General features: G+C 47.0%; 1 protein-coding gene across 1 annotated transcript in view; it reads left to right on the top strand.

Moving 5' to 3' along the window:
• Positions 1-26,328, top strand: part of FNDC1 (fibronectin type III domain containing 1) — a 72,076-nt gene that overhangs the window by 275 nt on the left and 45,473 nt on the right. The gene's annotated exons all lie outside the window — the stretch shown is intronic.

The following is a 26,328-nucleotide window of genomic DNA, read 5'->3' as shown; positions in this document are numbered from 1 at the left end:
ACGGGGCAAGCCCTGGCGCCGAGGGTCTGGGGGATCCCCGGGGCTCTGGGAGAGCGGGACCCTTCGCGGGTCAGCCCGCGGCGGCTCGGCTGCGCTTGGGGCAGCTCCGGGCTTCCAGCCCGCCAAGGGCGCTCCCGGCCAGACGTGAGCTGAGGGCAACCGAGGGCTGCTTCCCGCTTGCCTCTAGCCCGTGGCTGCCTTATTCCCGCTGGCACCGGGTGCTGGCCCCTTCGTCCCGTCGAGCCCCGCTCCCTCGGTTCACGGCGCTGACACCGGGCAGACCCCGCGCCGAGCATCTCTTCCGAAAGTCGGGCGAGATCCCTCTTTTTTCTTCATTCCCGCCGCCGGAGCACTGAGGATCGGAGCCTGGATCAGGCCGGGCGAGGCTGGGGCTGCTGTCAGGATTCTCCCGGCGCTCAGCCTCGGCTTTCAGCTGCTCGGGAGGTCGGGTCGCGGGGTGGGGTGGCAGATCTTCCCCGTCCTCTCCCGCCTGGAAGCGGTGTACGTTCAGTGCAGCCCCCGCGGCACTGGCTGCACCGCGGGCAGTGCTGCATCCCGGCACTGCCTCAGCTGGCGCCCGCAAGGTGTTTGCACCAGAGCACGGCTAGAGGCAGGGTGTAGCGGGACGTATGGAGGCATTTCAGCACCAGATTTTAACTGCTGGGGTTACAGTGGCCAGGGCGGTACGGGGACACCTGCTCCCTGGCTCTGGACACAGTGGCTGCCCCATCTCCAGCCCGATGCCGTAGCTGCAGTGGAACCAGTCAAGGATGGTCGCATCTCACCCTGTGGCAGCTCAGGGCTGGGCAGGATCTAATGTCACCCGTGACTCCTGGGGCGTTTTAGTGTGCACCTAAGCAAACTGGAAAGATCTGCTTAATCTGGAACAAGGAAAAGATCTTCAAGGCTGGTTTGAAGACCCTACACAGCTCTCTCTTTGTGGGCTGCTGGAGGTGCGTGGCCCTCAGGGTGCACAGTCACAGAGTGCGTTTGCAGGAGGCTGAGTGAGCGCAGCTTTGGGGGCAGGTGCCCGTATATCCACTGCTGTCTCTTTCTGTGACGTGTTGTGCTTGTCCAGGTTAAGCCTGGGATCACTCTCCTGGAAGTGGGTTTGCAGTAACGCTGCTTTGCAGCGGTGGGGAGTGGAGGGGGAACGGGGTCTTCTGTACCTGGGGCTGCCTGCCGGCAAGCGAGAGGAGAAGGAGGGAAGGGAGCAGGGGAGGTTGCGTGCTGATAGCATGGGCAACATCCATGGGAAATGTCATAGCCTGTGAAGAAAAGTGTTAGCTGTTGTGACAGGCAGGCTTTTGCTTCTCTGACTGTGTAACATCTAAAGTGATTCTAGGGGAGTCTGAAGCTTTATGGATGTTACATCCAAAATTTCAGTACAGTCTTTCTTCGTTTGCAGTCCCACACCAATGTGATGTAAACCCAAGCCAATTTCTGAACAAACCCAAATGTCTTGGCATAGCGTTGCACAGAGCGCTGCGTGCTTCCCAGCTACGGACCTCTGGAGCGCACCAAAACCTGCTGGAGTGGGAACACTGTGCTGTCTACCCCCAGAGGGGCCGTACAGGACTTGGGTGTGGGCTGCATGTGTGTTCCTTCTCCCTGGTGGTGTGCTGGCCACGCTGAGTGGGCACCACTTTCCTTTTCCAGCCTAGGGAGTGGTTCATAAGCCACTAAACCCAGACTGTGCCCTGAAGAAGTGTAGTCTCAGGCAGGAGGGCTAGTGGGTGCTGGAGTCCTTTCTCAGGGGTTAAAAGCTATTGTTGAGTGCCTTTGCTGCCCTGCTTCCTCATCTTCTATCCATGTTTGAAATGGTCCCTTCCCATTCTGCTTTCCTCACCTTTCCAGCACATGCTCTGTCGAGGTGACCTGTCCCAAACTCAACTCTGTACTTTGGAACCTTTGCCTGAGTGTTGTGTCTGGGAGGCAGGGCGGCTGCCTCGGCTCAGCCGAGGGGCTCTGACAAACGAAATGAAAGAGCCCTTCATTTTTTTGTCTGTGGAAAGAAAGAGAAGATTTTTCCCCAGTGAGGGTCTGTCATTGGGCTGGTTCTCTCACTGACTTCCCTTCTCTTTATCAAAATGGAAAGTCAGTGTGGAGCCTGTGCCCGGGATTGCTATGTGCAGTCTCTCAGGCCAAGGAAGTGTAAGAGAAGGGTGTTGTGCTGGAGCCAGTTTAGGGGGAGATCCCATTTGTGTTTTGCCAAGAGAGATTTTTGTTGCTTGCAGCCAGATCCTGTGTGTGGAAGGATGTAGAACACACACTGACAGCAGAAAGCAGCCCTTCTGTAGAAATCCTCCTCAGCTGCTGTTATACAAACAATATCCAAGCACCACCTGCGGCCAGTGGCAGAAATTTGGGAGAAATTTTAGGAAGAGGCTGAGCTCAGAACGAGAGCCTTGCTGACAGCAGCACTAACTCTCGTTTTCCCTCCTTGGCTAGACTGTGTGACATAAACAGAGAAAGCAGGAGTATCTCCAAGGGAATTTTCCACTGCATTTAGCGCTAAGGAATGTATCTTCTCAGTTATATAGGGCAATGCTGTAATGGTCTTAACTGTATAGCTCTGTACCAGCCTCTGGGTGTGTCAGAGGTATGAAAGCCCTTGTGCTGTCCAAGTCTGTAATTCCAACTCTTCGGACAGCACATGGACCGAGGTTGGCTGTACATGTGGTTAGGAAGATGCTTTCAGAAAATAGAGGGGGGCTGAATAGATCATGGAGCAAAATAAAGACATGGCATGCTTTTTCTCTGCCTGCAGAGGGAATGGGATCTTGTCTGTATGATCTAGTGCATTGAGTGAGTATTCATACACCCAAAAACTGTAGCTCTCTCCTCAGACACATTCAGTGCTCAAGTCACATGGACATTTCTCATGCAGGACACTGAAATGGTAAATGTGGCTTGTGAGTCTCAAGATAACTGAGGTTGGACTTCATGTCTGCTGCAAGTTGTCTGTAGCCATCTGCAGGTGGTCCAGTATCTTCTGATCAATGAAGCAAAGCAGTATTTTCACCAGGTTCAATTTCTGGTGCTCTTCCAGGAATCACAGTTTCTCTAGCTGGCAGCTATGTCACTGTGTCACCCAGCTCTCTCCATCACTGGGGAAGTGCGCAGGTGTGTGGCTAAGGTGGCGTCGGGATGTGCTGGCATCAGGCATTGGATCTTTTAAGTTTACACTGCTGCAGTTCAGGTATAATCAGGACTGGAACCTTTTCCTGACCAAAGACCTCCAGAGTGAGCCTGTGTTTGGTAGCCTCAGTGTGATCCCAAATATTCAACAACCTGCAGCGAAACCAGCACCTTTTTTTTTTTTTTTTTTTTCACAGTTTTGAAATGTCAGGATCCACTAATGTTGTTTAACTTGAGTTGCCTGTCTTCATAATTAGTATTTCCTAACTCCCCTCCTTGCCTTCTCAAACGAACTGTTCTTAACTAGGTGCACTCATGTATCATGGGAACATTTATCATTTGTTGCGTGTGTGATTTACACTGAGGGGGAGGAGGGAGTGTGGATGTTTAGCTATGCCTCCCATGGACCGCTAACGCACTCAGCAGGTGAGGTGGTCACTTCCAGAGGGAATGGCATAGACATTGATGTGCCATTCTCTCGGGAAGCCCCGTGCTGCTTTTTTTCTCCCCGAAGCTGCAGGCGGACTGCGCTCTTGAGCAGCCTTGAGAGGGCTCTCACAGCCCTGCAGCCCTGATCCCTCGGGCAGGTACCAGCGCTCCCTCTTCTGCTTCCCCCTCCACCCCAAATCACCGCTTGTCTTCTCTGTTTTACAGCCCCCTAAAGCAACAGCGGGTTTCACTGGTGTCTTGCACTAGAGTATTGCCTTTATTACTTTGAGTGCAGTTGAAATTTTATTTGCTTGGAACTACGAGTCTACGAGTGTTTTTGTTATTCCCCGAGATGAGAGATCGCTTCACCTCGGCAGCCCGTGCCCCTGCCCGGCATGGAGAGAGGGATGCACCGCCTGTGTGTGAGGCAGTGAAAGCCAGAGGGGAGCAGCAGGTCTTGAAGCTGGGGAGACCCTTTCTTTCTGGCTCATGAGGAGACCAAGTATTTTGCTTCCATGTGGGCTGAGAACATGTATTTTCGCTATATTTGCACTGACACCATAGCTTCTAAGGCTTCTGTCTTCAGGGCAATAAAGGAGTGATGGGTCTCCTGGAGAAATGGGAGGTCGTCTGGAAGATCCTTTGCTATGCGTGACCCAGTATAAAACCTTTGAATTCAGATTTACATTTTTTATGTGTTTGCTATACTGCCGCTTATTCTGCTGCGCTGTTGGCTGCAAAACCTACAGTCTGTGTTGAATGTTCACAAACTGCAGTGCCAAAATAAGCACTGCCAAGATCAAGACAGTGGCTTAAAAAGCACAAGATTTAAAAAACAAGAACTGCTGAGATATTTTGCTTTGCTGTCTGTTCTCTGAGTCTCCGGGACACACGTTTCTAAGCTTTCCTCCACACCCTGGATGTCTTAGAGGGGCAGTTTGGGTTAGCCTGCATCTCCACTGCCTGCCTCTACCAAAGGGGCACTTAGGCCAGCAAGGGGATTTTGCACTGACCCTGTACCTGGTTAGATGGACTTCCTGATGCTCTCATCCCAGCTTTCGCATTTATTCTTACTTGTGGGTACCAGCAGCGTTTGCCTGCAGCACCTCCTTAGTTGGATTCATTTCCTTTGGGGAACGTACAAGCACCTGGAAAGTGTCAGGTTTCCCTGGTTCCTCTTTAAACTTTAGGAAAGCTTGTAATGAAAAGGAACTTTTTCTACGGTGGACCACATGGTTGAGTGCTTAACTACTACACTGGTAGCAGAGTTAACAGGAGCAACATCAAACAGTGTTTCCATGGTGGCTCCTTCCTTGCGTGGTCTTGGCTTGCCTGGGGAGATGGGAGGTTGTGCTGACAGCTCATGTGCTTCTGGTCCCCAGCAAGACCTGTGGAGGCTGCTGAGCTCCCTCCGCCTCCTTTGTCTTGGAGGGGATCCTGGTACCCATCTCTCTCCAGACCTCTCGTCTTGTGTCCTGCCCTCCTAAGGCGCATGGCATCTAGGTTTCTGACACATGTTGCTCTGCTGACACCAGTTCCTCTTCCCTGGTTCCCTGGGACTGCTCTCTGGGTTGTAATGTAAGGTCTTCTCCCCTCCGCTGCCCCTCAGAGTTTCTGCAAATGTATGTTCAAACTTTGTCGTGTTTTGTACTGTTCACAGCATTTTCAGGATGGTTAAAATCTGTGTAGGTTTTATTGGATGTTTCCCGAGCAGCACGCGGTCTCATCTAACTTGTAACTGCTGACCTGCCGTTATCTCTTCATAAATGACATCTGCGCCATGCGATATGGGAGCTCTTCCCATGTGCCAGGTCGGCGTGGGTGCCCTGGCCATGTCACACCCCCATGCTGCGGTAAGAGCTGAACGTGCTTCGGTGCTGCTCAAATTGGACTGTGTGTGTTCGGTGTAGGTACTTGCATTTGGCAGAGTGGGTCTATATTTAAGGCAAATAACCCCAAGGAGTGGAGAAGCAAGGAAAGGTGGAAGAAGGACCCAAGTCATGTAGAAATTGTGTACTCTAAACAGAGAGCTTTTCCTAAACAGAGAGCTTTTCCTAAACAGAGAGAAATTGTTAGTTACATCAGATAAAATACTGAAATCCTGTTGTAAGGAAGTCAGTCCAAGCTTCTCTTCGCCCTGGAGGAAAACCTAAAAGGTACATCCAAATTTAACTATGTATATATTAGAAAGCGATCTGGAGAAGTGTGCGTTTTAAATCACCCCTCTTCAGTCAGTAACTTGATCATCAAATCAGCTCTTCATTAAACAGAACAAATTACCCTTTGAGGACTGTGGAGTGTGTTCATATTTCGTTGTTCCAGTGCAGCTATTTCACTATTACTCAGTCATCAAGTCCTCTTGGGCATCTTGCAATGGTCCTGGTTCCAACAAATCTTTCCGACTGTTGTATTCTTCTGGCGTTAAACTGATTATTTTTCCACTGGAGGAGTCGGTCGTTCTTAATATATACATCTGCTGTAAAACAAGAGGCAACTCTTCAAATGGTTATTTGTCGTCCTGTTTACTGTATAGTTGGCTGCAATATTTTGGCCGAAACTCTTTTTTTGGAAAAAGTGCAGAACTGCTGGAGCTGGAATGTTAGTTTTTCCTTGTCTCTGAAAAGAAGACAAAAATAAGAGAAACTGAATAGTTAGCATAATTTGTCGTGCTATTCTGTAATGAAGTACTTTTTACCCTCCTTGCACAGTGGCATCCTTGGAAGGGCGTACACAGTGGGAAGGGGTTTGGTTAGTAACAGGCAACAACTACTGAGTTTACCTTAAAACTCCCTCAACAGAAAGCAGTAGATGTGACTGACAAACCATGCTGCCAAGGCTAGTGTCTCGCCATGCCCAGTGTCCATCCCGAGCCCCGCCACCTGCCTGGCCAGCCCTGGCAGAGCCCCAGGATGCTCCCACTGCTGAGGGAGGGGAGCGTGGGAGCAGCACCCTGTGCCCACCTCTGCCGCCCCTTCGGCAGCCTGAGGAGTAGCCAGGCCTCGTGTTTTCAGCCTCAGGAAGCCAGCGTTTAGTTTTACCTGTGCTGCTGAGGTCCTTGGGACAGCTCGGAGAGCACTGCAGCATGCAGGCTGCGGCCAGATAGGCGGGAGGGCTGGATTTAGATGCTGTTATTCCTGCTGGGCAGCATCTTTCTTCACGTGGCAGCCCCGCTGAAATACCCAACGGCACCAGAATCTGTCCCTGCATGAGCAGCTGAGCTGTGCTTTCGCATAGTCTGAATGCCTTTCCCTTTCGTCACCTCTTGAGGCCATGCCGTTTGGTGACATAATTGTGTGGTCTTCAGCGTCGGATGCTTTGCAGATGGCCCCGCACGGAGAGGCTGTAGCAGCGTGAAGCTGACGGCGGTCCGGGGACTTGGCAGAAGGCTTGCCGCACTTTTCAGGAGTGGCTGCTCTGGGTTATGTGTTCGCAGCCTTGCTGTCCGTGGCAGCTGAGCTTCGGCCTCAGCTTCTCTCCTAGCTGTGCCATTGGTTTGACGTTTCTGCTCTCCCAAAGTAAATGTATTATAAACAATTTAAGAGTGAATGGCAGTGATGGAAAGGCTCCATCTGGCTCGGCTGGACTGAGACTTCAGCCTGATTTCAGATGCGTTTATGATTAGTATATGTATTTGGTACTGTGGCTGAGGTCTTATTCCAGGGGCAGTGGGCTGGGGATCAGAAGACCTAGTTTCATTCATAGGTCTGAGACAAACGTTCAAAGTGACGTGTCACCTTTGCTGGGCTCCATTGGCCCTGTTTTAAAAATGGGTTGAATGCTTTTTCCATGCTGTGGTGCCAGGGAGCTGCTCAACCTAAGCCACTGTTCTCTTCTACTTGAAACTTTCCAAACAAGAAGTTATGGCTGAAATCTTTTGTGAGATGCTCAGTAACATCTTGGCAGGGTTTTATCAAACCTCAGGAAGAGACTGTTGGGTTTGTACTGTCATCGCACATAGTGCAAAGCAGTGAGCTGACTGTCCCCTGAGGTGGAGAGGGGTGCTCAAGTTCCCCCTCTGTGACTCAGGACACAGGTTCTGATGCTGTCCCTGCTGTAGACCCCCTCATGTGTGTTGTGCTGTGATGTGCGATATGCCAACGCACCTGCTGTGTGAGGTGGCACTCCCTGGAATCAGTGGACACAGCTGAAGGAAGTACATGGATATTATTTTGCTGGATCAAACCAGCAAACTGATGTGTCTTGGTGTCTGCCTCTCCAGTCTGGGGATGTTAATCCAGCCATACCACAGTGAGGTGCTTGAGGATGAATTCAGCTTACTGATCAGGTCATGTTTCTCTGGTGAAAGAGACTGTGAGCACAGGAGTGGAGAGCCTGAAAATGTAGGGTATCCCAGCTTTCCATTTATTCCAGTCAGTAAACTTCAGAGTCTGCTTGGGACTGTTTAGAAAATGACTTTTAATTCCTGCTTTTTGTTGTCTTCTGTGTCCTTGGCTTTGGGAGTGAAATGATTTACTATCAATCTAGATACTTGCTTTGTTGTAGGATCTTGGAGCAGCTTTGGTGGTGCTGGAGCCCTGCTCCCGAGTCTCAGGTCCAAAGCTGTATGTACACAGAGGAGAGGGGAAAAGCTGCATTTGGAGTGTGATGTTGTAAAGACCTGAGTATCTTTTCCCACCAAGATGGCCCACCAGGAAAGTACTGCATGGCATCCACACCTTGAAGTGTCTTGTGCTTGCAGACACAGATGAAATTGCTCTCTTCCTGAAAAACCAAACCCAACACAAAAATAAAATAAAACAGAAAAATAAGCTCTTCTGTGACGGCACAGCTACAGTATTGAAGATATAGAAAGTCTAAATCTTAAACAGGAATACTAGACAGCCAAATTTTCTTGTTAGATACATATATTAATGTACTTTTTTGTTTGTGATGCGACAATTGCTTTGCCAGAGCACTCAGTTCCTGTTCTTCACTCTTTATGGCTACCGTAAGGCAAAATGGCCCCCCGAGGTCTGGGGAGCATGCTGAAACAGGTGTCAGGCGACCGCCCAGCGAGCACTGGCTGGGTCTTCATGAAAGCCCTTCCCAGTCAGGATCAGAGCTGCTGGGTTTCAGTTGCTGAGTGCAAGGTAATACCTGTTTATTGCCACCAGATGTCTCAGACCATACGTGCTCCTCCGCTGCCCTCGCAGCAGCGCAGTCCCCAGCCTAGGCCGTGTCATGCCCATGGAAGTGCTGATAGCTGAGGGCTACACACCTCCGCAGACACACTCGCTTTCCTCTGCAAAAACCGCTGTTTAAATGACTCTCAGGGAGAGATGATGAGTGGTATGAGACATCGTGTGGTTCTGCTCGTGTTTGGTACCACGCTGTGCAGGTTGGGCTGGAAACCTGCAACTGATGATGTGACATGGGAATGGGAATGAGTGTGAAACCTTGGAGGGGAGGAAATGGATTTCAGACCGCCACTTTAGTAAAGTTAAAAGAGAAATGGCTTTGTGTTGGCCTAAATCTTTCCTCACAGTGGTGACTGGCCAGCCGTCCCGCATGGCATTAGCACAGTGCCATGCAGGAAGGCTGGTGTGGGCACAGTTGCGTCCGCACAGCAGTGCAGTGGGAGCACAACTGGGAGAGGATGGTTTCCGAACTCCCCACTGGGAATGGAGGGAAGGAACCGTCCATATATGCGTCAGGGGGCAGGAGGAAATGAAAGAGAAAAGTAGTTTTTCTCTGTCGCCGGAAGGGAGAGGGGAAGGATGTCAGCCCAGTGGAGAGAGCTGAAGCGAGAGCTCAGATAACTGATGGACCTCAGGGTCCGGTGGGGGTAAGCGTCAGAGTATGTGACGAGTCAGTATGGAGGTTTCTGAAAGAAAAAGGTGTGCCTTAAGAGAGGGGGGATTCTTTTTAGCCTGTTCTCACCATTCTGCCTGATGCAAGTTTTTTCTTAAGAGTGGAAAAAGCAGAACAAGCTACTAATAATTGCAGCAAGGGTGGCAGAAACAGGCCCTAGGAATCCAAACATAAGAGCCTCCTTAAAGTTAGCCACAGGGTTTGCAAGACTATAGTCAATGAGAAAGGAGCCATTTGGGTTTTGCAGCGAGGGGCCTCTTGCAAATATATATTTTAAGCTGCTTGTGCTGTATAAATATATATATTTAAAAAAAAACCCCACTTTTATGATGGTTACAAGCAGTCCTTGTAAAAACTGAGAAGGCAAATAGTGAAACTTTGAAATGTCTGCAGGAGCTTTTGAGTAATTTGGGGCCCCTTTTGTATGGAAGGAAATCACTGTGTTTCAGGGAGTTTTGCTGCTCTAACAAAATGTTTGTGCTTCTGAATGGTAGCAGATGGCCAACCCAGAAGATGGTAGCAAGTTGCTTAAGCTACTCGTAAAGCAGTGCAAATTTCTGTGCCTTGCTAGTAGCAGCTAGCCTTGGTTTTGGGGATCCAAGCTAGGGCTTAGGGCTTTGTCTGCTGTCACTGTACGGCTGCTTACCCAGTGTTGAACATGCAGAACATCCAAATCCAGGCTGCCCATAACTATGTTGAGCAACATCTCCTTGTATGCTATGCAGGTCTAATCGAAGCACTGTGATGGTAGATGTTACTGTCATAGAAATAAGGGTTGATTTTCAGCAGGACCTCGCTATAGAGACTGGCCAACAGTGGTGATGGGATATTCAGAACTCAGAATCAAAGCGGGCAATGCCATTTGGGTGTTTTAGTATTTGAAAACTTCATTGCATCTGAACAGTAGTGGTGCCAGTTCAGTGTCAGAGGGTCAGAGTCAGAGAGCGTACTGTATCAGTACACCATTTTATTCCACTTCTCCTTCCAAATCTCCCACTTCAGGTGTTCAACCAAGAACACATGAATAACACAAAATAGGAGTCCATGCACTTTGGTAATGGATGTCTCCAGCAGGCTGCTAGCTTTGGCATGTTAAATACTCTGGAAGTCACACAGAATAACAGAATCACAGAATGGTAGGGGTTTGAAGGGACCTCTGGAGATCATCTAGTCCAACCCCCCTGTCAGAGCAGGGTCACCCAGAGCAGGTTGCACAGGAACGCGTCCAGGCGGGGTTTGAATGTCTCCAGAGAAGGAGACTCCACCACCTCTCTGGGCAGCCTGTCCCAGTGCTTTGCCACCCTCAAAGTAAAGAAGTTCCTCCTCATGTTTAGATGGAACTCAACATGAAAGTTGAGAAAAAAAGAAAAGTCTACCATGGTCCTTCCTGAGACTTGCTCTCCTGATTTTTGCAGAGGCTTTGTTGACACTAAGGCTTGATTTTCTTCCCCAGATGTCCCTCTTGCTGTGTATCCCACAGGTCAGGGATGCTCTGTGCTGTGTGGGGAAAAGCTGCAAGTTTTGTACCTCAACATTGGAGGCCAAACCATCAGTTGCTTTGTAGATACTTGTATTTTCAGTTCTAGATATCCCTGGGCGAAACCAAGGAAGGCGGCATGGATTCTCTTTTACAAACTTTCAGAGCTGTGAGTGAATCTTTTTGATATGTTCAGCTGCTTTTCAAGGGTATTAATTGGGTAGAATCTTTGCTGACCGTCCCAGCTACTTGCAGTTGCCACACCAGTGTACACATGTGTGTCTATCCATTTCTTATCTGAGCCTAACCTAGTGCAGAGCTCCCAAGAATAGCAATACTATTCTGGCCATTTCCTTGGCATGTTTTTTATCCACTATCTATGAGTTTTGAACTTTGGGAGATGTGGAGTGTGTGCCGCCAGCTTTCCTTTCCAGGGTACAAAGCTATGTATGTACTACTTGAAAGATCTTTTACAATAAATAATGTGGAATAAAGTTATTTAGAAGAATCAGGGCTGGTGTTATTTCAAGGTATGAGTCATGAACGGTTCTATATTACAGGTAGATAAATAATGTTTTAGTGTTTTTTATTTGCATTTTTTTTTGTGAAGAGGAGGAAGCAAAGATTGTGTTATTTTAGGATGTGCTTTTTCCAATCCCTATAAAGAAACTTAATCTCTGAGAACTACTAATGAAAGAGCAGAGACTAACACTGAACTGGTGTTTTGTTCTTAGCAAATCCGTACCTTGGGAAACTCTCAAACTTTTCTGATTTATGAAAGGTTTGCAATGTGAAATAAAAATGGAGAATTTTAACTTTTTTTTTTTTTATTCAATACATGATGAAACTTGAATTCCTACTTTCTGACTTTGCGAGTCTGGGGCATTTTTGGCAGGTTCTAGTGGAAAGTTGAACGTGCGCTTCAGCTAGAGATGGAATGAAAAGACTTTACATAAACATGTGAATCTCCGGTAGATTAAAAAAATCTGTGCTACTTTACAGGGTAAGGATGCAGGTTTAGATATATTGAGGTGGTTTTAGAGAGACGTGTAAACCAACACACACTCCCCACAAGTAATCCAGAGCCCTTAGGGACGATGATTTGGTGAAGTCTATAATATGCATAAAGGAATGGACCAAAACCATAGCCACACCATCCAAATTGCCAATGCTTTGGCTTCAAAGCCAATCTTTGCTTCAGAAATGTCTCACTGACATGCCCACCCACCTTTTTTCTTCTTTTTTTTTTCTGTGAAAATCCAAGTTTAGGTACCTAAAGAACATTTGAAGCCATGATTTTTTGGGTAGTTGTGGCGTGGTTACCATTTGTCACTGTTTCCACCAATGACTGAAGTAATCCATTTGGTGGGTGTTAAAGTGACCAAGGTGAACGGGTTTTTCAGAGGCTCTGAAGAGAGGGGATTAGAAGGTGGCCGAGGGTTGTCAGTTTCCCCCACAACCGAATCAGTACGTTAGTATTTGTCTCCTGCTTTGAGGATCTGCCATAAAATGTCCCAGCAGCCAAAAGCTGAGCAAGGTTTGGAAGGAAATTAGGTGTTTGAATAGGAGTATTTCATTAAATGAAACTGAGCGTATGAAGTGAATAATGTGAACTAAGCATATAAAGCTTTGTGCTTTATGGATGTGGGTAACCACCCTTTGATGAGGTTGGAGTGAAGGCTGGTGCAGATAGAGAACTGTGCTGCTTGCTGTGAATTTCCATAAGCCTAGTCCATATTTCCCATCAGGATAATAACACATGATGTTTTCTTCAGCCTTTGAAAGATGCAGGGCCTCATTCTTCACTCGACTGCCTCTGTAATGCGCCATGGGTTTTTGTAAGATTGCACTGACGTGAAAGCAGAGCAATGGAGTGAAGATTTAGGTTCATAACAAGCAATCAAGGTGCACAGCATAAAGATGCTGCCACGGTTTAGTTAGCCTCCTAACGAGCAGTGCAATTTTAGTAGGTGTATTTTCCGCCCTGGAGATCTATGGCCATACCTGCAGGGAGCAGGACCAGGGTTGGCTCGGGAGCGCACGCGCTCACTCTGACTGGTGTCCCCTGCCAGCCCACTTCAAAGTTAGCTCAGGCTGCTGGGACGCGGGCAGGGGGAGTGGTGATGGAGGGGATGCATGACAGCCCAGAAACAATACTCTCTCTTTTTTACTACCTTGCCTGTGGACAGCATTGGAGGCCCACCTAGAGGGGAATGGGCTGGTTCACCTGCAAGCCGTCCGTACAGGGGTGAGGATAAATCTGGGTAGGCTGCAATGCGGTGACTCCCAGACCCAGGTCCCATGTCTAGGCCAGGCACCGTGACATCATGCAAGCTCCATGCTGGAGTCAGTACTGGAGAGAAGGTCATCCATGGGCTTGTGATCCTGCACAGACCTGGGTCACCCTTCCTATCTAGCCATACCTGTGTGGGCATCAGCTGTGGGTGGAGAAGTGTTGTTTTCATCTTCAACTTAAAGAAAGCTCTGCATATGTTTACTTGTGTGGAAATCTCTAAACAAAGCTTTTCCTCGATGGCATCTTCACAACATATGAGAAAGCCACTGAGATTAAGTCAGTCTGAGTAAATTCTTTGTTTTATTTAATGTTTTCAGGATGAAACCATTGGAAATTTCAGATAAATGGAGCAGTGCTAGCAGGTGATGTCATTTCTTCTTACCGCCATGGTGGATTTCACCATGTGCATTTGTACTAGGGGTGAGTCCTTTCCTGTAGAAACATGTGGAGAGATTATGGCTCAGAAGTGTCAGCTGTCAATGTGGGAGTCAGTCTGTCTTACAGGAGGGATAAAAGCCATCCTGGTGCAAGCTTTGCACCATCTTCATGCCTTCTTTTCCAGTTATCATGGACAAATTTGCCAGATGGTTAGAGGAGAACGAGAGTGTTGCTGCACATCACGGGCTGTGCAGCCAAAATCCTGCCTGAGCTCCAGGGGCAACTTACAGTAGCCCCATGCCCCTGACAGCCTTTGAACTGTTTTGAGGACAAGCAGCAGACTGAGGCAGCGGAGGGCGAAGGGGAGCCCTGCTTCCCAGGAGCTTGCAGTGAAAGGGCCCACTGAAACCCATGGACTTGCCCTGGGCACCAGTGGCAGATGGATCCTGCCCATGCAGGAAGATACTCTCGTGTGTGTGTGCCCTGGGGTCTGCCCTGAGGAGTCGCTCAGGGGGATGCTGCTGCCTTGGGAGTCTCACAGGGGGTCGTTTCTTCTCCTGCCTTCTCCTGCATTCAGAGAGAGAAATACGAAGTGGGCTTCAAGCCGCTATCTCTCCACTAAGGAAAGTGTTATTTCTTGTGATACCAATGGGATGCTTTAACACCAAGTAAACCGTGCATCCAGGGCCAATGCAGTTAAAGACCCCAGGCTTTGTATAGGTGGCTCTGAGATGTGCATAAGGATAGTCCACGCATGCAGGTGGAAGTAAGGGACATCCCAGGAAAGATGTGGCTTCCAAGTATTCATCACTGCATTCAACACAGTGGATTTCTCTTCTCTGGTGTCCATCTGTTCTCTTCTATGGGCAGTGCCTGATTTGACAGCAAAATACGCATAAAAAAGCAGTATGAGTCAGGTGACCCTGATTTTAGAGAGGAGACTAACCGAAATTTGTGGCAATGTTACGTCTGCTGTTTACTTTCCTGACAGGGTTTTGAGGTATTGTATGCTTCATTTTTGACTGTCAGAAACACAGAAGTTACCTCATTTTTGAGTAAATAAAGAATGCAAATATGAAAACAAGAACAAATTGGAAGTGAAAACCATGTGGAGGCTGCAGCATGAGTTGCTTGGTGTGGCTTCACGTTCTGATTTTCTCAGGCAGGTTTCCTTCCCATTACCGAACTTCTAACTGGAGCTAGAGAACAGCCTATATAAGGATTATCAAGAGGAAAACACACTCAGTTAACTTTATCCTGTGCTTTTGTCATGTTTGTGATTGCAGTCAGATTAAATTCAGACTTCAGCACTTAAAGCACCCTTAGGCTCTGATTTGTCTCAGAAAGAGGGCTTAAAATGTTGTAAGTTGATATTTGTGCTATTTCTGCAGTTGGATATCCACCAAAGCCAAGGAATGTGAGTTTCTTGCCCACTAGGAAGGGTCTGAGCGTCACGGGAGCCGCCGGCTGAGACAGCCAGGAGTCCTGCAGGGCGGTGCAGTGTCAGCACCGGGAAACCTCAGGTGCATCTCGGGGGAGAAGCACTAATATTCCCTCCTTCCTGAGGATGAGGGACTGAATGGATGTACATGGAGGAACCGGTTGGGATCGATGGCTTTATCAGGCCCGTTGACAGCTCATGCCGTTCCTTTTTGTCATATGGATGGTGTAAAAGAAATAGGTCAGCTTTGCTATAAACTTGTTTTTCTGTTAAATCAGTGAGTCCCCCTTCCTGCAAACCAAATTTCCATTGACAGGTAGGGTAAAGGAGAGGTTCCTACTGAAGCCAGGGAGCTTTGGGTCAAATCTGGAGTACCACAGAGGTCCAGTCCCTCCTTACACTGTTCTGTTTTCAAGCCCAGAAAAGGTTAGACTTCAAGTCAGTAAACAAAGATTTAAAGGATACCCGCATATACAATGGAAACTCACTCAAATATTATAGATTTGACTTTTATTTGTTATCAAAAACTTAAAGGCTTTAAGCCTAATTCTGCTGATGGTGCCACCTAATCCAGCTGTGCTCTCATCCTGCAACTGTTTGCTGGACTCTTGAGGAATAGAAGGAGTCAGAGTTGTGGCTCTGTCCTGCGTGGGAAGCCAAATCCTTACATTGTCAGTTGTTCTGGCAGGATCTCTGGCCGATATGGTTAAGCAAAGTCAAAGAGAACAGTACACCAGAAATAAAACTGGTTTTGCCAGATGAAGAACTTCGAGTACTTCAAACGTAAGCAAGCTAATAATATTATGACCTTGAAAGATGCGTTGAAGAGAATCCCGAAGCAAAATTAGAAAGAGGAGTTCTATCAAGAAAAACATAGAATAATACCAACATGAGTTAATATCAGACAGCCAGGTGGAGGAGATGTATCTAAACAAAGGGGTAGTTCGAGTGGCAGGTTTAAAAGCCACCTTCCAATGCTGCTTTTGAAGTAGCTGGTTTTAAAAACACTTCTGAAATGGGTCTGCCAAATGTTCAGCTTTTTCCATTTTTTGTTTATTAGGGAGTGGAGAATAATTAAAGTTTTTATGACATAAAAAGTACATTCTTCACTAAATGTCACCCCATTTTCTCTTAGCAATTGAAGATTTTTATTGTAGAAGGGTTACAGCTCTACATACCGTACCTGATTTTACAGTCTGTGCTATGTCTAGCCATCTCCATCTCAGTGCCTTATGCTTGGAAGTTTTCAGGAGGCCTGGTGTTGGATTTCATGTTTTATTCTCCCAGAAGTGGCTGCTGAGTTGAACAGCGGGCTGTAGTTCTCCAGGAACTGAAACAGTGGCCTGATGTAAACCATGTGTTTTGGAGCCCGGGCCGTGCGCTTTGTGTGGGTGGCAGCAGGGAGCCCTGGGGGCCAGAGCCGTGCAGCCAGGAGAGCTTGTGACCCTCCTGCTCAATTCTTCTGGACTGTCAGGGTGGGGTTTTTTTGTTGGCTCGATGGACCTGAAGGAGCAATGACTTGCTGCCTCCCCCTCTCCCTCCAGAGTGGGACTAGGTTTCAAAATAAGCTGGAGACAGAGGGTGCTGCCCTACCAAGGCTGGGAGTGCACCAAAGAGCTTTGGAAGAAGTCTTGAATCAAAGAACTCAAATGCATGCGGTGAGGGATATTTTTAAGTGCCCGTGAGACAAACGCCAGTCTCCAAGTGATGATCATAAATGAAAACTACATCCGGTAGTGACACAATTATGTAAAATAAATCAAAGGGGCTTTTCTTAAGGCATAGCTCGCTATAGCATCTCTTGAAGAGTGTGGAAAGGGAAAGGTTGAAAAAAAAGCTTCCTTTTTTAAAATTATAACTCCAGGACCCATTTGGCATTACGTTTTCAGAGACAGCCCATAGTGCCTCAGTCCCTGGGTGCTGTGATGTTTCTCCTTTCTTCTAGCGCCAAGGTCGTGTTTTCTAGATCTCTCACCGTGTTTATAACTCTCCTCCTGACTTTCCTCGGTGGGCCTGTGTCTTTCTTAAAACAAAGTGACTGGCTATGGGACACAGTTCTTACAGCACTGAGTTTTTACGGCACAGTAGTGTAGAATAATCTCCAAATGATCCAGCCAGAATTATATTGATTTTTTTTGGATGACATTGCACTGTTATTTTGGTTAATCTGCAAGAAACTACAACCGTTGGATCCTTGTCTTGAATACTACTGCTTTGTCTGATATTCTCCATTTTGTGTTTACTATTGTGGTGTCTTTTTTTGATTTTTCTAATGTGTTGTGTGTTCTAAATTTCATCTGTGAGTCATATATATCTGTGTTTTATATCCATGTATATATAACCACAGGGAAATGTTAAGCATGCAAGCACATACATATTACTAGAATGTCTTTACTATTTTATGTATATCTTATTTTTTCACGAATGTTAGTATTAAAAGTCTTAAACAATAGAAATTCAGGAAACTCGAAGTTACAGTTGCAGTCTTGTCCCCACAGTAGTCTGTCCCAAAGGAGCTGGGAGCATCGAGTCCTCTGCCTGCATCAGAGGGAGCAGCCCCGCGCTGTTTCTGCAGCGGAGCTTGTGGGAGCCTGTTTATGTCGTCAGTTAGTTAAGGAAAAAGTCAGTTGAGGGGAACTGTTAAATAGTTACGATTTATGGACCAGCTACCAGGCTCTTTTTCATGGTCTGGAGTAGTATTTGGAATGATTTTTGCTGTCAGATGCTATCATAGTAAAAGTATGTACATCTATTGTTTTGGATTCATCAGGAAAGGCAGGGATGAAGCTGTTGTTTGTACAGATGCTGTAGCGTCCCACAAAGCCATACCGCTCGCAGGTCTTCTGCCTTGTCCTCCAAGCTTACTGATGTCGAGCCATTAGGAGAACATCTTGTTTTAGGGCATGTATTTGACAATGGAGCTGTGAAGCTTGCAGAGGAGGACACCGACTAGTTTTGACTTTGAATGCGATTGCTCTGCCATGCATGGGACGAATGGAGGTAATGACCGGCGCTGGGGTATGAGAAAGGAATCTGTGATTTTGAAATAAAATGGTTGCAGCCCTTTTGCCCTCCTGCCCCTGTGGCAGAAGTGTTTCTTAATCCCATGGTTCAGCCCAGTGGTGAGGTCGGCCACAGTCAATGCATCGCAGCACCTATGCCAGCTGGCTTTGTCGGCTCTGTTCCCTCAAGGAGCCCACAAAGGTTATGTCCCTCCACTACCACCTTTCTTCCAACTCAGTGAAGAGGCGGGTGCTGGACAACACCCCAGGTGGCCGCTTGCAGACCAGAGCCACAACTGCAGTGTACTGCCACTGCCCCTTTGGGGTTGCTGGGGGTTTTTACCATCATGGTGGTTTGGTCACTGGAGAAGCCTGTACAGGAGATGTCCAAAGGCAGTGGGCATGGGAAAGGAGGGTAGCCCGGGCCCGGCGGGCTTCCTTCAAAGGGCACTGACACAGAAGGAAATCTGTGCACGGACGTCAGCAGGAGAACGTGAAGCCTTCAATAACTCACTGTCGGTTGTTCTTAAGTCATAATAGATACATTAAACATGTAGAAATACGTTGTTGAGTTTGGAAAATGCCCTAGTCCTACTGTACTTAGCGTTCAGAGGGCTCTTCAAAGGGAGCACTGGAAACTTCTGTTAACGCTGTCAATTTAAAGAATGTCCTCTGGATGCCAGGTAACTCCTCTACAGATGTATAATGAATCGCTTTGCTTAAATCAGGCATTACCATTGGATACTGGTCCTCTGCCCAAAACTCCTGGCTGGAGCCCGGTGAATTATGGCACACTTTCCATTGTGCTTTGCAGGAACTAAAGCGTTCCAGTCCCTGCTTTCTGCGCCAAGCAGGAGTGTGTGGAAATGTGCTGAGCATTTTTTTTTTTTCCCTGCGAGAAACAAAGGATTTATGTGTCACTTGTCTCCGCTGCTTTAACTGATTGGCTTATTTCCAGGAGGAGATCTGATGCTGAGTGTATAAATTAGTGGCATTAAAAAAAGTTGATCAGCCCACATAGGGACAAGGTTGACAGTGCCTTTTAAAACGCTGGGGGACCTACCAACCTGGTAAGCCTGAGTCTGGGTTTGTTTCCCATTTCAGACCTGCTTTCTCTGATCATATACTTGCTCTTTTACATGTGTTAACTGCCGCAATGCTACAAAGAGCCCCTCTAGATTTTAGCGCTATGCTCTGTGCCACGTCTGGTTTGAAGTAAATCATCGAGCCTGGAGTCTTCTGGAGTTAGAGCAGTCAGCACATCTCGATTTAGAGGGCCACATCAGCACTGTTTGAGCTGGCTCACCGACTGCAGGAAATATCTTTGCAGAGTGAACTCTTCTCAGGATGGCCTTGATCCAGCCCTCGTTGAAGCTGGTGGAATTGCTCCCATTTTCTCAATGCAGCTTGGATCAAGCCATCAACCTAAAAAAAAAAAAACCAAAGCTAAAAAAACTGTAGTACTTTGCCAAAATGACACGGTGAGTTAATTTTTGGGTGGAAAACAAGTATCTTCCCGTAATATTTTGTCTGTCCTCTTTCTTCTTCACTTTTCCGCTGGTGTGGCTTTGGGATAGTTGTATGGAGATAGGTAACAGGGAGAATATGTGAAGGCGAGGAGCAAAGCAGCCGCCCCTGTGTGGATTGTTGGATGAGAAAGGTGGGATTTTCTCTTTCCCTTGTGCCTCTCAGTGATAGTAAAAAGCTATTTTTCTTTTGCTGTTCATGAATAATCGTATTGAAAGCATTGAGTTGCACAAAGGACTACAGAGCTTTAGACACCTGGGCTCTGCTAGTAAAGCTGTACTTTTTCCTTTTTCAAATGTGCTCTGTTCATAATCTATTTCAAAGCACGTGAAAAAGTAAAATGGTGTATTGGAATTGTCCCAATTAAAGCCAGTGCATAAAGTGATTTACCTGCTGGAAGATCATGTGGAGCATCATGTGGAAAACAACTCCCATTGCGGACATGAAGAAGGCTTGGATGATCATGTTGCAAAATATTTTTGAAATCCATAAACTCTTTTTCCTGGCAAAGGGCTGGCCATGGCACAGCCCTTGATGCACAAACACTGCCTCCTGAGCAGGGGGCTTCCTTCCCTGGCTTCCCTGGTACCTCCTGTGGGGCTGGCGTCCCTCAGTCTTTCTGCACCCCTGGGCAGATTCCTGTCTTGGTTTCACAAGTTGCCAAACGGGGCAATTGTAGAGGTGCCCTAGGATGTGTTTGCCACATGTGCTATGAACTTGAGCATCACCACTCAAGCAGTTGCATTTACGACAGGCCACCGCAATGGGTTTTAGGAGCGTGGATGTTTTACAAAGAGTCTTACTTCACGAATGGAATTGCTTTTAGAGATGCCAGCTGAAGAATCAAAATGTAGCGTCTCTTTTTTTCTGTTCACATATCCACTATCATTTGTTGCTTCAAGTTCAGCTGATACCTCTGTGGTGGTAGGGCTCAGACACTTACGAGAGTGCATTGTGTACAGGAGTGTTTTATCTCAAAGAAGTAGCTCAGAGATCTGGGAACCACAGCTGGCTGAGGCATTTTTCTAGCCCTGGTGGTGGATTTTGGGAGGGAAACATTCGTAAACTGAGCTGTTCAGCTCTGAAACTGGGTTGCTCTTGTGAATTGGCAGTAGTGCAAGATTATTATCTCAGAGGACAATTGATTGTGGTTAGGGAGCAGTTAAAGACCTCTTAGGAGAAGGATCTACTGTTTGAGGAGAGTGAATGAACTGAGCAGTTTGGCACATTTCGTTTATTCTTCCATACTGTTTTGTCTAGTAGAGGAGTGGTAGTCTCAAATCCAGGGTTTAGAGTGAATCAGTCTCATTTGATGCTTAGAACTTAATTTTTAAAATAAAAATACTAAGAAAAATCCAAAATATCCCTCCCCCAACAAAAGAAAATAATCAAAAAATCCCATCAGTTTGCTATTGCAGTGTAGACTGTGATGTTTTTTGGTCAAGTTGCCCATGACAGGATTTCATTTCCCAGCTGGCATTTTTGACCTTTTCTAATAGAGGCATTTGATCACTTTCTGATGAGTTTGTTATGTCTAAGCAGCTACAACTTCTCTCTTTAAGCTGTGATGGCTGGGTCACTGTGCTTAGCTTCCCAAACTTCTGCCTGAAGTGAAAAGAGAGGTTGGTAGATGTTTATAGACTATATGACTGTGCCAAATATGTGCCCTCTCTGCAGCAGAACACATTTTATAGGTCCAGTTTTCCAGTCCTGGAGTGATGGCACATAGAAGGAAAATGCAGAAAAGTTTTTTCTGACTAGGGAAGGCAAAAGCAAACATTTTGTACCTATACTTGTGGTGGTAAATTGAAGTGGCTGATTTTTTGTGACCTCGTATTTCAGCTACTTTTTTGCACTTATATCTTAGTAGGTTTGAGTTCCATGGGATATTTTTCCTCACACTTACAGATTGCTTACTAGGGGTCAGTACTTCCCTTTTCTTCTGGAGCTATTTTGTGTTTTCCTTTGCTAGATAATTGATGAGGCCCTCCGAAGAATCTGTGTGATTTGGCAAGTGCAAGCTGCCTCCTTGTGTGGTTGTTTAGAGGATGTTTTACCCTCAGCTTAGACCTCATGCTCTGGGCTTACATCATGTGTAAAATGTTCACCCGCAGTCCTGACACGCACAGAAACTTTGGCAATATTCGTGGACATTTCAACTGCGAAAAGTCAATACTGAGGCTTTAGTCAGCCCTGCATTTTGGGGGCCAAGATACTATACACAAATTCCTGCAGCTGTAGGTAATGTTGGATTTCTACACTGAAGACAGCACAAGGGAGTGACTCTCTCTCATTTTCCAGAACATACACAGAAAAGGATTTGATTGTATGGTAATTGCAGGTAGCTGTTTAGATGAAGCCTGAAGATGTTTACCAGTTGATTTAGTTTGGCCAGAGCAGAGGTACAGAAAACTGTTAAATCAGTTTTGGAACCAAAAGTGAAAAAAAACTTAGTGATATTTACCGGGGAAAATAGTGGGAAGATGGGGAAGAATCAACCTTCAGTTCAATCAAGCACGTGGTAGCTGTTCCCAAAATTTATTAGAAAAAACAGGGGCTGGGAGTGAACGCATCCGAAGACTTAGCTTTTTCATTGCTACTGATTTGGGACCTCGTCCAGAGTTTGCTGAAATTCAGTTGAGCTCCTGGTGTGCCAGAGTAGGTGTTAAATGGGGAACAGGCAGCTGCAGTGCTGTACGCTTTCATAAAGGTCATATCTACTGGCTCTGATAGGAGGAACCACAGGCACTGTAGTAGTTGTCAGCTATGCAGCTTTCATGCTGATCCAAACTCTTGTCTTGGGACCTGTTAGGACCATGTTCCGCTGAGGATTCAGGCAGCTTGCCCACGTTTAGACCATTGTAGAAGGTAGGGAGAGATGCCCGGCAGGATCAGACTGCAGCCCGGGGAAGTGGTGGAAATGCTCCCCACTGCTCAGGGTCCCTAAAAGCGGCTGGTGTCTTGGTCCGTTTCTGGATGCCTGTTTATCTGGGTTGGACTCAGCTGGCCTGGATGGGGCTGTGGTATTGATGCTGGGAGTGAGGAGCAGTGCAAGGTATCCATCCTGTGGCATGGGGTTGTGTTATGCCGGGTAGCGAGCAAGATGTTGGGGTTTCTGTTTGTGCTTCGTCCTGTTGGTAAATCTACCACTTCCTGTGTCACTGGGAGTGCAAACTCCCAGATAGAATCCGATGTGTCTTTTCTCCCTCTGGGGCAATGATGTTTTATTTACAGATCTCTGTACAGCTGTTGCTGAGATCGGTGTACTTGTATACCTGGTAGATATTTGTGCATAAGTGAGGTAATTTTTATTGTCACATTGATCTGTTTGGAGGAGGCTGAAGGATTTGTGCAAGGTCCTGTTGAAGGTGGTTGAAGCCCAGCATCCAGTGGCTACAGCTTTGTCTAGTCCTTTCCTCATTTCCAGCCACGCTACTTCACTCTTACCCTTTTCTCAGTTTCAGCACTGTTTCTTCCCTGTCTGCATCAGATTTCCATGTGTGTTCCTATTTCCGTGTCACCTTTAATATTATTATAGCAGTTATTTCACTGACTTTTATCTCCCCTGTTTCAACTCCTTCTCTCCACATCCCTTTTCTTGGACCCGTTCTTGTCTCCCTTGGTCTAGGATTGAAACGATGCCTTGATTTTTCAAAAAGTTTTGCTTCCTTTAGCCCAGCATGTCAAAAAAATCCACTGCCTAGTCTTTTGTGCAGGTTCAGATCTTGCTATCTCCAGGTTCCTATCAAGCACCTAGACATGCAGTGAATGGGATCCTAGGGATGTCGGAAGGTCATGGGATGCGTCTTTATAGTGCTTGACCTGTGGTGACAGCATCATCTAATTCCTTTTTCATTAGCTGTGAGCTGTTCAAGACTATGGTTCCTGGGAAGTTCAGTGTCCTCACAGGAAGGGGCTACTTTGGGGACTGAATGGTTTAAATGATGTACTGGATTCATTTCTTCCTCCTCTCGCCTGTCCTGATGACTGTAGCTTGTTTAGGACAATGTTTTTGGTCTGGGGTTTTTTGTTGTTTTTTTGTTTGTTTGTTTTTTTGTTTTAAGATGAAGGAGCCTGGCCAACAGGACCAAACTTTGGTCCTGAGGACACAGTGAGCTTTGCTCAGAGTCCATGGTCCCAGGGTTATCCTCCCTGTGGAAGTCCAGGCTATTTCCTGGAGCCAACTCGAGAAGAGGAGACCAGTGCAGGAGAGTGCTTGGGTACGGGGGCTGTGACAGCAGGAGGCAGTGACTTGCTGTCCTGTGGGGGGCTTAAAGAGTGGGAAATGTCCTGACCAGGGAGGAACGCTGGCCCTACAGTGTGCCTGAGTCCAATGGGACAACAACCCTACAGGTGCTCATACAAGGTGGCGTGAGCCCAGCTTCACCTTCTCCCTCTGTGTGGTTCAGGTCAGGGCCTTCAGCCTTATTCCTGGTGGCTCCTGGGCTGTGGGCTACAGTGAGGTGGGCAAGTTCCTTCTGCTGCTCTTTGGTTTTAATGAGAAATGCCTTTCTTGTCAAGCCCGGCACATATTTCACACAAAAATACTGGATTTGACAGGTCAGCATTTACCAGCAAAGCTATTTAAACCATTCTCTGATAGCACCATCCTGGATGCCTTCGGATTTGTACTGGTCAAACTGTGACAAGGATAAATAGAAACTGGAGCTAACCAGTGAAATGGGAACAATGGGCAGTAAAGTGTGGTGCTACTATGAGGAAAGTAATTAAAGTCTTAGAAAGCCCTGGTTTTAAAATCTCAGCTGATCCCCTGCATTCAGCATTAGGGTCAATATACTTCTTTTTGCCTAAAGCCACGTTTGTTTTAAATAGTTTCAATATGGCTCACTGGCTGGTTCCTTTTGTATGCTTAGTCCCTTCCAACTCTCTGTTTTAATTCCAGATGGAAGCTGCGGCCTTGACTGGGGGAGCAGAACTGATGGGCTGCAGCATCCCTCCTGGCCACCCTGGGCCAGTGGGCTCTCGACACACAGGGCCACTGAGAGGAAACCCAAATGGTGTGCTTGCACCACAGGCTGACAAGCTGCAGGTGTCTGGGGGAGTCACAAGTTGCTCTTCGGGACGTTTGGGTTGGACGTTAGGAAAAGCTTTCACCCTAGGCAGCTGGTGCAGCACTGGAGCAGGTCCACAGGGAAGCTGTGCCATCTCCATCCTGGGAAGTTTTGAAGATTGAGCTAGGGAAAACCTGGGCTGGCCTCACACAGTGTTGGAGATAGTTTGTCTTTGAGCAGGATGTTGAGAAGAGACCTCCAGGGGTCCCTTCCAACTTGAATTTTGACCTCTTTCAGTTCTCCACGCTGGTGCTGTGAATGAAGGCTGTGCTCCTACATGATCAGTGACTAACGGGCTTTTGAAATCTGTGTTGAGCAACTGCTCAGGAGAGCAAGAAAAAGAAACCGTGTGGGAGCAGGTGGTTTTTTTTTCAATAGAGTGCATAACTGAGAACGTTCCTTGAAAAGTGGTCAGGGACCCTCATGAAAGCAACTATGTTTATTGTATAGCAAAAAGCATTTATTGTTTGTTAAACACGACCAGATCCACTGCTGTGATCCAGCTAGTATGCGCTGCTCTGGCAACACAAAGCGTCTGTAAAACCAGCTTAATTGGCTGATTAATCTGGATTTATAGCTGCTTCGTTTTGCTGGGGTAGTGAGGAGCAGCCAGAAGACAGGAGCTGCTGAAGTCCATGTGTTTAAAATGATGATCTGTCTCTCTGTATGCAAAATAAAAAGGCAAGGTTTACCGTGCTGAGCTGCTGCCCAGTGTTTCAGTAGAAAAGCAGAGTTCCCTGGGAGTGTGCCGTTCTCTGCATATGTTATACACCACATCAGCACTGAAAACTTGCATTTCTCACAGGGATTTCAAGAGAAGCTCTGCAAACAGCTTTGAGAGTTGCTATGGTCCCTTCCAAAGGGTAATTTAATAGAAGAACATTTGTTGGGAGTGTGTAAGAAGATGCAAACTTGTCAGCAGATCAAGACCATTGAGCAGTTTGGTTATTGAAGGTGTCACTGAGCAGAAATATAGGAAAAGGACCTGCTTTTGGTGTATATAGGGACATGCAGACATCAATACATACTTTAAGTGACGTATTTAAGTGCTGTCATAAATAGATATGAGCTCCTAAACTGGTGCTAGAAAGAGGATCTCACTATTGCTCTGACAGGGGGTACTTTCGTGCATCATCTTTTGTTGTCTGTCCAGGTCTCTGTCAGCTGTTGCTGCCCCAGCCTCTTGTTCTTTTGACATTGCTGTGATTGCAATGACTGGCTCAGCCAGCAAGTGAGAGGGTTCAAACACAGCGTGTAACCTCAGTGTTGGCAGGTTCACGCAACCTTGTGCTTGGTGGGATGGCATCGCTAGAAGAGACCGAGAGAGATCCGCTTTGAGTGCAAAATATGAAAGATAAGAGGCAAAAAATTGCTACAAGTGTAGGAAATCTCATCCCTGGCTGAGGACTTTCTTCCTGCTCTCTGCTCTGCTTGCAGCCTGCGCAGTAGCATGGTGCTGGTCATATGCAATGGAGAATGCCATCAAAACCGGAGATGCTGTTCAAAGCAACCAGACCGGTTGCTTGAGTAATCCTTGCATCAGTATCACTTCTTAAAGAGCGCTGCTAAACTTGCCAGCAAATGTAAAAATAAATGACTCGCATACGGTACCTGTTACAGCTCTGAATGCTCAAGGGATCATGTAATGGGAGTTTAGGAAGTCAAGAGTTGAAGCACGTGCAGAACAAACCTGTTAAATATGAGGCGGTTGGAGAGCAGAACCATTAGTGATGGGTTTAGGAGAAGAGAACCTG

This window comes from Chroicocephalus ridibundus, chromosome 3 (assembly GCF_963924245.1).
Source record: "Chroicocephalus ridibundus chromosome 3, bChrRid1.1, whole genome shotgun sequence".
Lineage (NCBI taxonomy): Eukaryota > Metazoa > Chordata > Aves > Charadriiformes > Laridae > Chroicocephalus > Chroicocephalus ridibundus.
The sequence above is the reverse complement of the archived record's forward strand: the minus strand, read 5'-3'. Positions and strand labels throughout refer to the sequence as shown.